The sequence below is a fragment of the Manis javanica genome, chromosome 1 (genome assembly GCF_040802235.1).
Source record: "Manis javanica isolate MJ-LG chromosome 1, MJ_LKY, whole genome shotgun sequence".
In the NCBI taxonomy this organism is placed as follows: Eukaryota; Metazoa; Chordata; class Mammalia; order Pholidota; family Manidae; genus Manis; species Manis javanica.
The window spans coordinates 49,248,953-49,256,924 of NC_133156.1; positions in this window are offsets into that span (position 1 = coordinate 49,248,953).

Below are 7,972 nucleotides of genomic sequence, written 5' to 3' on the forward strand. Positions count from 1 at the left end.
GTGAGTCAGTGCTTCCTCCAACAAATAGGAGGCTAAGCAGTTTCCTCTTAGCCGGCTAACTGCAAAGAGATAATCCACCTGTACTTACATAGGGGGAAATAAGAAAGACTATGGAAATGTGTTTGTTAATAATAGGTCACAATTGGTTCATATACTGATAAATATGCCTCAGCTTCTTGAGATAATAACTGTACCTGATTATTTCATCTTTAAAATATTGTCTGGCCAGAAATTATAGAAATATAAATATCCTTAGGTAACACCAGAAACTTTTCCTTAGGAAATAAAGTTCTGATTGGTCTGTTTCTAATGTGCTAGTCTTTGAGGAAAATAAAAACAAAGCTAGAATTCTTAGTGTGAGGATGGGATTGAGAAAGATTGAGTACTAGCATAACAGACTTCGAGAGGGAAGGCTTGAGGCAGTCCTGTGCCAAAAAGCATTGATAAGAGTACTGGAATATAGAACTAGCTCAGCCTACAGCTCTCTGACATTTTTTTGGCCCTCTGCTCTCCTGTAAAGCTGAGAGGTGGGGAAGGGTCAGACTAGAACATTTCTAATGTCATTGCCTCTCAGCCCTAATATTTGATTGATTCTAACATGCACATGACAAGAGCCCTAGGAAGCCATGTTCATGTGCTCCTCTGCAACCATCTTTAGTAGCTGGTTGGGGCCAGATTACAATGGCCTTTTTGTCCTTGAGTTCTATTTTAATTCCATTATTGTTGGAAAACACATTTCTGTTCTAAAATGCATTATTTCAATTCTCTGAAATTTGTTGAGACTTGTTTATAGCCCAACAGTTGTTTGGTTCTTATGAATGTTCATGTGCACTTGAATAGAGTGTGGTATCTGCAGTTTGTTGGATACACTACCCTATATAGTTCTTTAAATCTCTCATATCCAGACTTCAGCAAAAATGGTGGAGTAAGGAGCCCTTCCATAAAAGGAATGAAAAACTGGCAAAAGACTGTCATAATCAACTTTTCAGAACTCTGGAAACTAATTAAAAGCTTGCAGTAACCAAAGTAATGCAAAAAAGAAGAAACTATTGAATCTTAGTAAGAATGGAGATCTTTGTGACATTTTACCTTACCCTGGTCTCATATTCCTCTCCCCACCTCAGCAATGGCTTTGACTATAACAGCTATTCCCTGTCAATGTACCAGGACTACAGTGAGTACAATGAAACATTTGCCAAGGATTGTGTTTCTTTTGAATTGTCTGTGGCACTCTGAAATACCAGCTCAAAGAGTTTGCCTTTGTTGTAACTCAGAACCCTTCTAGTACTGAGATAGTTACCTCGAGGCATTTGTCAAACATTTATAGGTAAATATATTAGTTGCTGTCTTGGGGAGTGAGTAACATTTGGGAAAAACAGTTGACTAACCAAAGAGCTTGGGAAGAAAAGCTGGGAAATGAGACACTTTAGGGAATAAGGACTTTGAAAAGCTCTGACATATTTCTAGGTCTCTAGAAAGCTATGCTCATGCCCAAGGCTGTACTCAAGAAAGACCTGAAAAGGCCCTAATTTCTCATCTCTAGGTGATCCAAGGCTCTGTGCAAGCAGGAAGTAAGTACTAAGGCAGAGTTGTAGACGTCTGTAGAATGGTGAAGGTTATACCAGCATACACAGAGCCCATCAGCAAGACTGGGAGATAGTTTAGGTTCCAGGCTTTTAAGAAAATATCTGTCCAATCACAAACTAACCACTAAGCTAACAGAACAGAGTACAGTGGCTACTCAACAATGAATACAGACTTTACAAAATTAGTTCAAAAAAAGTCACTAAACAACTACAAGTAGAAATAACAAACCCTGGGAAGTAAGGAGAACCTGATTTCCAGAGTTATAATATTAAAATACTCAAAATACCCAATTTCCATGAAAATTAAACAAAACCAGGTATGTAAAGAAACAAAATATGACCCATACATAAGAAAAAAGAAATTAAGTAGAGGCTGTCCCCAAGAAAACCCAGACATTGGACTTCTAAGACTTAATCAGCTATTTGAAATATATTCAAAGAGCTAAAGGAAACCATGAGAACTATGTCCCACCAAATAGAGAATAGCAATACAGAAATTTCAAAAAGAAGCCAAGTAGAAATTCTGGATCTGAAAGTTTAATAACTGAAATGTAAGATTTGCTAGAAGGACCCAACAACAGGTAGAAGGAAGAATCAGTTACTTGAAATCATCCAATCTGAGAAACAAAAAGAATGAGGAATTTTAATAATTTAACAGCCTGAGAGACCAGTTGAACACCAGTAGAAGTACCAATGTATAATGGGAGCCATGAGTGAAGGGAGAGGCAGAATATTTGAAGAAATAGTAGCTGAAAACTTCCTAAATTTAATGAAAAACTTTAGTCTACACATATAAGAAACTCTACTCCAAGTAGGATAAACTCAGAGATCCATTGAGACACATTATAATCAAACTGTTGAAAGAAAAGACAGAGCATCATGAAAAGAGCAAGAGAGAAGCTACATGTCACACAAAAGAAATCCTCAATAGCTAACTTAACAAAAACCACGGAGGCCAGAACACTTGGAAGGACATATTCAAAATGCTGAAATAATCCTGTTAAACAAGATTTCCATATCCTTCAAAAATGAAGATAAAATTGAAATATTATTGGTAAGAACTGAGAGAGATTGTCACTGGTAGACTTTCCCTATAAGAAATGCAAAAGCTTAAAATGTAAGGACACTAGGCATTAATTTAAATCCACACAAAGAAATAAAAAATACCAGTAAAGGTAACTACATAGGTAAGTGTAAAAGTCAATATTAATGTAGTTTTTGTTTGTAACTCTTTTCTACCTGATTTGAAAGACAGCTACATAAAACAATAACTATATGGGCACATAATATGTGAAGATGTAATTTGTGACAAAAACAGCCTAAAAAGAAGGGGACACCCATGTAGGAGCAAAGATTTTGTACACAATTGATATTAAGTTGTTATTAATATAAACTAGATTGTTGTAAATTAAGGTGTTAATTATAATCCCTAAGGCAACCACTAAGTAAAAAACTCAATGTAAAGTAAAAAATTACAAGGAATTAAAATACTACACTAGAATATACTAATTTAATACTCTTTCCAGTTGTTAACTGTAAAATATGTATAATAAAAAATTTACCATCTTAACCATTTTCAAGTGTGTCCTTCAGTGGTATTAAATACATTCATGATATTATGCTACCATCACCATCCATCTCCAGAACTCCTTTCATCTTGTAAAATGGAAACTCCATACCCATTAAACAGTAATTCCCCATTCCCTTTTTCCCCTGAGCAGCTGAGAACCAACATCCTACTTACGGACTCTGAATTTGACTATTTTTGTGTAAGTGGAATCATGCACTTACATGTCTTTTTGTGACTGGTTCATTTCACTTAGAATAATGTCATCAAATCCATTTTGTAGCGTATGTCAGAATTTCCTTCCCTTTTAAGGCTATATTCCACTATATGTATATGCCATATTTTGCCAATCCATGTATCTGTTGATAGGCACTTGGGTTGCTTCCACATTTTTTTAAATTCATTTTGTTATCATTAACCTACAATTACATGAACATGTTTACTAGACTCCCCCCTTCAAGTCCCTCAAACACATTACACTCACTGTCTATCGGCATAGTAAGATGCTGTAGAATCACTACTTGTCTTCTCTGTGTTGCACATCCCTCCCTATGCTCCCCTCACATTATACATGCTAATCATAAGGCCCCCTTTTCTTTTTCCCCACCCTTATCCCTCCCTTCCCACCCATCCTCCCCAGTCCCTTTCCCTTTGGTAACTGTTAGTCCTTCTTAGGTTCTGTGATTCTGCTGCTGTTTTGTTCCTTCAGTTTTTCTTTGTTCTTATACTCCACATATGAGTGAAATCATTTGGTACTTGTCTTTCTCCGTCTGGCTTATTTCACTGAGCATAATACCCTCTAGCTCCATCCATGTTGTTGCAAATGGTAGGATTTGCTTTCTTATGGCTGAATAGTATTCCACTGTGTATATGTACCACATCTTTATCCATTCGTCTACTGATGGACACTTAGGTTGCTTCCATTTCTTGGCTATTGTAAATAGTGCTGCAATAAACATAGGGGTGCATCTGTCTTTTTCAAACTGGGCTGCTGCATTCTTAGGGTAAATTCCTAGAAGTGGAATTCCTGGGTCAAATGGTATTTCTATTTTGAGCTTTTTGAGGAACCTCCATACTGCTTTCCACAATGGTTGAACTAATTTACATTCCCACCAGCAGTGTAGGAGGGTTCCCCTTTCTCCACAACCTCACCAATATTTGTTGTTTGTCTTTTGGATGGCGGCGATCCTTACTGGTGGGAGGTGATATCTCATTGTGGTTTTAATTTGTATTTCTCTGATGACTAGCGATGTGGAGCATCTTTTCATGTGTCTGTTGGCCATCTGAATTTCTTTGGAGAACTGTCTGTTCAGCTCCTCTGCCCATTTTTTAATTGGATTATTTGCTTTTTGTTTGTTGAGGTGCATGAGCTCTTTATATATTTTGGATGTCAACCCTTTATTGGATCTGTCATTTATGAATATATTCTCTCGTACTGTAGGGTACCTTTTTGTTCTATTGATGGTGTCCTTTGCTGTACAGAAGCTTTTCAGCTTGATATAGTCCCACTTATTCATTTTTGCTTTTGTTTCCCTTGCCCGGGGAGATATCTTCATGAAGAAGTTGCTCAAGTTTATATCCAAGAGATTTTTGCCTATGTTTTTTTCTAAGAGTTTTATGGCTTCATGACTTACATTCAGGTCTTTGATCCATTTCAAATTTACTTTTGTGTATGGGGTTAGACAGCCCATCTGTTCTAGTGTGTTGTTCAGTGCCTCTGTGTCCTTACTTATTTTCTGTCTGTGGATCTGTCCTTTGGGATGAATGCTATGTTGAAGTCTCCTAAAATGAATGCATTGCATTCTATTTCCTCCTTTAGTTCTGTTAGTATTTGTTTCACATATGCTGGTGCTCCTGTGTTAGGTGCATATATATTTATAATGGTTATATCCTCTTGTTGGACTGAGTCCTTTATCACTATGTAATGTCCGTCTTTATCCCTTGTTACTTTCTTTGTTTTGAAGTCTATTTTGTCTGATACTAGTACTGTAACACCTGCTCTTTTCTCCTTGTTGTTTGCATGAAATATCTTTTTCCATCTCTTGACTTTTAGTCTATGCATGTCTTTGGGTATGAGGTGAGTCTCTTGTAAGCAGCATATAGATGGATCTTGTTTTTTTATCCATTCAGTGACTCTATGTCTTTTGATTGGTGCATTCAGTCCATTTACATTTAGGGTGATTATTGATAGGTATGTGTCTACTTATTGCCATTGCAGGCTTTAGATTCGTGGTTACCAAAGGTTCAAGGTTAATTTCCTCACTAAGAGTCTAACTTAACTCACTTAGTATGGCTGTTACAAACACAATCTAAAGGCTCTTTTCTGTTTCTCCTCCTTTTTCTTCCTCCTCCATTCTGTATGTATTAGGTATCATATTCTGTACTTTTTGTCTATCCCTTGATTGACTTTGGGGATAGTTATTTTAATTTTGCATTTGCTTAGTAATTAGCTGTTCTACTTTCTTTACTGTGGTTTTATTTCCTCTGGTGACAGCTATTAAACCTTAGGAACACTTCCATCTATAGTAGTCCCTCCAAAATAGACTGTAGAAATGGTTTGTGGAAGGTAAATTCTCTCAGCTTTTGCTTATCTGGAAATTGTTTAATCCCTCCTCCAAATTTAAATGATAATCTTGCCAGATAAAGTAATCTTGGTTCCAGGCCCTTCTGCTTTATGGCATTAAATACATCATGCCACTCCCTTCTGGCCTGTAAGGTTTCTGCTGAGAAGTCTGATGTTAGCCTGATGGGCTTTCCTTTGTATGTGATCTTATTTCTGTCTCTGGCTGCTTTTAACAGTCTGTCCTTATCCTTGATCTTTTCCATTTTAATTATTATGTGTCTTGGTGTTGTCTTCCTTGGGTCCCTTGTGTTGGGATATCTGTGAATCTCCATGGCCTGATAGACTATCTCCTTTCCCAGATTGGGGAAGTTTTCAGCAATTACCTCCTCAAAGACACTACTTTCTATCCCTTTTTCTCTCTCTCTTCTTCTGGTATCCCTATAATGAGAATATTGTTCCATTTGGATTGGTCACACAGTTCTCTCAATATTCTTTCATTCTTAGAGATCCTTTTTTCTCTCTGTGCCTCAGCTTCTTTGTATTCCTCTTCTCTAGTTTCTATTTAATTTATCTCCTCCACCGTATCCAACCTGCTTTTAATACCCTCCATCATGCTCTTCAATGATTGGATCTCTGACCTGAATTCATTCCCGAGTTCTTGGATGTCTTTCCGTACCTCCATTAGCATGTTGATGATTTTTATTTTGAACTCCCTTTCAGGAAGGGTCATGAGGTCCATATCATTTAAATCTTTCTCAGGAGTTGTATTAATAATTGCATTTCCCTGATAATGTTATGTGGAGAATCTTTTCATGTGCCTGTTGGCCTTCTGAATTTCTTCTTTGGAGAATTGTCTGTTAATATCCTCCACCCATTTTTTAATCAAGTTATTTGCTTTTTGTGTGTTGAGGCTTGTGAGTTCTTTGTATATTTTGGCTGTTAACCCCTTGTTGGATATGTCATTTACAAATATATTCTCCCATACTGTAGAATGCCTTTTTGTTCTGTTCATGATGTCCTTTGCTGTACAGAAGCTTCTTAGTTTGATGTAGTTCCATGTGTTCATTTTTGCTTTTGTTTCCCTTGCTCGAGGAGATGCATTCAGAAAAATGTTTGTCATGTTTATGTTCAGGAGATTTTTGCCTATGTTGTCTTCTAAGAGTTTTATGGTTTCGTGATGTACATTCAGGTCTTTGATCCACTTCAAGTTTACTTTTGCGTATGGGGTTAAACAATAATCCAGTTTCATTCTCTTGCATGTAGCTCTCCAGTTTTACCAACACCAGTTGTTGAAGAGGCTGTCATTTCCCCACTGTATGTCCAGGCTCCTTTATCATATATTAATTGACCATATATGCTTGGGTTTATATCTGGGCTCTCTAGTCCATTCCATTGGTCTATGGGTCCATTCTTGTGCCAGTACCAAATCGTCTTGATTACTGTGGCTTTGTAGTAGAACTTGAAGTTGGGGAGTATAATCCCCACACCTTTATTTTTCTTTCTCAGGATTGCCTTGGGTATTTGGCATCTTTTATGGTTCCATATGAATTTTAAAACCATTTGCTCTAGTTCATTGAAGAATGCTTTTGGTATTTTGATAGGGATTGCATTGAATCTGTAGATTGCGTTAGGCAGGATGGCCATTTTGACAATATTAATTTTTCCTTTCCATGAGCATGGGATGTTTCCATTTATTGGTATCTTCTTTAATTTCTTTCATGAGTGTCTTGTAGTTTTCAGAGTATAGGTCTTTCACTTCCTTGGTTAGGTTTATTCCTAGGTGTTTTATTCTTTTTGATGCAATTGTGAATGGAATTGTTTTCCTGATTTCTCTTTCTGCTAGTTCATCATCAGTGCATAGGAATGCAACAGATTGCTGTGTATTAATTTTGTATCCTCCAACTTTGCTGAATTCAGATATTAGATCTAGTAGTCTTGGAGTGGATTCTTTAGGGTTTTTATGTACAATATCATGTCATTTGTAAACAGTGACAGTTTAACTTCTTCTTTACCAATCTGGATGCCTTTTTTTTCTTTGTGTTGTCTGATTTCTGTGGCAAGGACCACCAGAACTTTGTTGGATAAACATGGGGAGAGTGGGTATCCTTGTCTTGTTCCCAATCTTAAAGAAAAGGCTTTCAGCTTCTCGCTGTTGAGTATGATGTTGGCTGTGGGTTTGTCATATACGGCCTTTATTATGTTGAGGTACTTTCCCTCTATACCCATTTTGTTGAGAGTTTTTATCATGAATGGATG